This window comes from Mastomys coucha, unplaced genomic scaffold (genome assembly GCF_008632895.1).
Source record: "Mastomys coucha isolate ucsf_1 unplaced genomic scaffold, UCSF_Mcou_1 pScaffold21, whole genome shotgun sequence".
NCBI classification, from domain to species: Eukaryota; Metazoa; Chordata; class Mammalia; order Rodentia; family Muridae; genus Mastomys; species Mastomys coucha.
In genome coordinates, this window is record NW_022196904.1 from 46,324,224 (window position 1) to 46,326,868 (window position 2,645).

Consider the following 2,645-nt stretch of genomic DNA (forward strand, 5'->3'; position numbering starts at 1 on the left):
GTGGCTGCTGTCCCCTTCCTGTGAGGCACATGCCATGACTTGATCTCCCTTCTGGAAAGGTGGCTGCTATTCCCTTCCTGCTCCTTGCCTTGCTTTTTTCCCTGGGTTGGGTAGTGTAGAAATGGAATCATACAACTTTTTCCCCCTTTGCCTCTGGCTGCATATGCCCAACCTTCTGTTTGTGAAAAGAATCCCCATGGGAACCTGTGAGGAGAGCTTGTAGGTTTGCTTATTTTTATTTTATCATGTGCTAGAACCATTTTAGTATAATGAAATATACATACAAGATCCAGGAAGAAAAAGGTTTATGCCTGTATGTCTTTCAATAAGACCTATAAACACAGAGAACAATGATTGTCTTAGTCAGGGTCTCCATTCCTGCACAAACATCATGACCAAGAAGCAAGTTGGAGAGGAAAGGGTTTATTCAGCTTACTTCCATCTTGCTGTTGATCACCAAAGGAAGTCAGGACTGGAACTCAAGCAGGTCAGGAAGCAGGAGCTGACGCAGAGGTCATGGAGAGATGTTTCTTACTGGCTTGCTTCCCCTGGCTTGCTCAGCCTGTTCTCTTATAGAACCCAAGACTTCCAGCCCAGGGATGGCACCACCCACAAGGGGCAATTGAGAAAATGCCCTACAGCTGGATCTCATGGAGGCACTTCCCAACTGAAGCTCCCTTCTCTGTGATAACTCCAGCCTGTGTCAAATTGGCACACAAAACCAGTCAGTACAATGATCTAGGTCAGTTCTGTATTTGACCAGTGTGTCTTTACTGCCAGTCATAGTAACTAATTACAGATAAATTTGTGTCCCTTTACTTCTCTCATTCTTTTGCTGTAAAACATTTTATTAAGAAATTACAATGCAGCTCAGTAATTGTTGGCTCTGAATCTTCCATATAATGATGACGTGTTTAGTTACAGCAGGACCCCTGCAGAGATAGACTTCAGGCTTGCCTGCAGTACCAGGAGATCGGGATTTTGAAGTCTAGCTCTAATAAAAAACTGTAGATGTGTAATTTATATTAGATTCATATAACTTTAAACTACACATTAACTCTTTTTTTAAAAAAAAAAGATTTGTCTATTTATTTTATGTGAGTACACACCAGACACACCAGAAGAGGGCATCAGATCCCATTACAGATGTTTGTGAGCCACCATGTGGTTGCTGGGAATTGAACTCAGGACCTCTGGAAGAACAGTCAGTGCTCTTAACCACTGAGCCATCTCTCCAGCCCTACATATTAACTATTAACTAACATTTTTATATTTCTTTTTTTTAAGTTTTAATACAGGCATATCTTGTATACTTTCTGTCCTCCCTTTTCTTTCCATGAATATCAATTTTTAAATAACATAGTGCTTGTAGGACAATCAGTTTCTCATTCCCTCGGCCCTGAATAGTTTCTCAGTGCCAGCTGCCGGTCGACATGCGATGTGAATGTGCTTGAAACATTGTCCATTCTGAAGAGTTGACAAAGGGTTGGTTAAGACACTGGATTGTTGCTCGGTTTTATTTTTAGTGGTGAGTGGTTGCATATGGGTTAGAGCATTTGTTGGATCAGTCGCTTTGCAGATCAGAGAAGGCAGTTATCTAAGACAGTAGTATCTTAAGTAGGTTGCTTTGACCATTCTCTGGTGGTGGTGGTCAGGGCCACCTCTAAGACCCTGTGGTTTGTGGAGCTCTGAGCAGAGGAATCTGATAGTTACCTCTTCTTTTTTTAGCCAATGTCTGGCTAAACCTAGATGTCTTGCCCAGAGCATTTAAAGAATATCCATAAAAAGATCCTACAGGGCTTCATCAACCTGGATTTCCCCCAAGAATGTCTGATCTTTATAGTCCAGGCAGTTGGTATGGCGGGTAAGCTTCCAGGAGGCAATTCGGTCCTTATAAAGCAAGCAGCATTACATTAGTTAAGACCCATAGGCTTGAAACTCCATGTGCTCCATGTGCCTGGGTGGGAAGAAAAGCTAGGGCTGACTGAGCACGTCAGTAACTGACCCTGGTCCAGGAAGGTACTGATGCAGAGAATTCAAATAAGATCCCCGATCCAGGGCTGGGAGATGGCTTAGCAAGGTAAAAAGCATCTTCTATATAAGCTTTATGACCAGACTTTGGTCCCCAGAAGCCACATAAAATGCCAAATGTGGTGCTGAGCATCTGTAATCCACTCCTATAGCAAGATGGCAAAGTAGAGACAGGAGGATTATCTGGAAGCCCAGACGCCAGTTAACATGGAGAATGCACAACAGCTCTGTGGTGCTTTGAAGGAGAAGTGTTCCCCTTAGCCTCAAGTGTGGGAACATTTGGTCCCCAGTTGTTGGTTGGTGCTGTGTAGGGAGATGGTGCTGCCTTCCTGGAAGGAGTCCCCCGTGGGCTTTGAGAGTCTATGTCTTCACCCCACTTCCAGCTCAACCTATTGACTTTCTTCATCTGAATGAAGATGTGCTCTCTCAGCATCCTGCTTCAGCCATCTGCTGCAGTGCCTCCCAGGCCATCACGAATCTCTCCCTGGAACTATAATCTAAAATAAACCCCTCCCTTCATAAGTTTATTTTTGGTCATGGTGTTTTATCATAGTATCAGAGGAATAGCTAAGGTGAGAAAAGAGAGAGAGAGAGAGAGAGAGAGAGAGAGAGAG

The 2,645-nt window shown here is 43.6% G+C and overlaps 1 protein-coding gene across 3 annotated transcripts in view; it reads left to right on the forward strand.

Annotated features, from left to right (window-relative positions):
• Positions 1 to 2,645, forward strand: part of Cyfip1 (cytoplasmic FMR1 interacting protein 1) — a 97,236-nt gene that overhangs the window by 37,073 nt on the left and 57,518 nt on the right. The gene's annotated exons all lie outside the window — the stretch shown is intronic.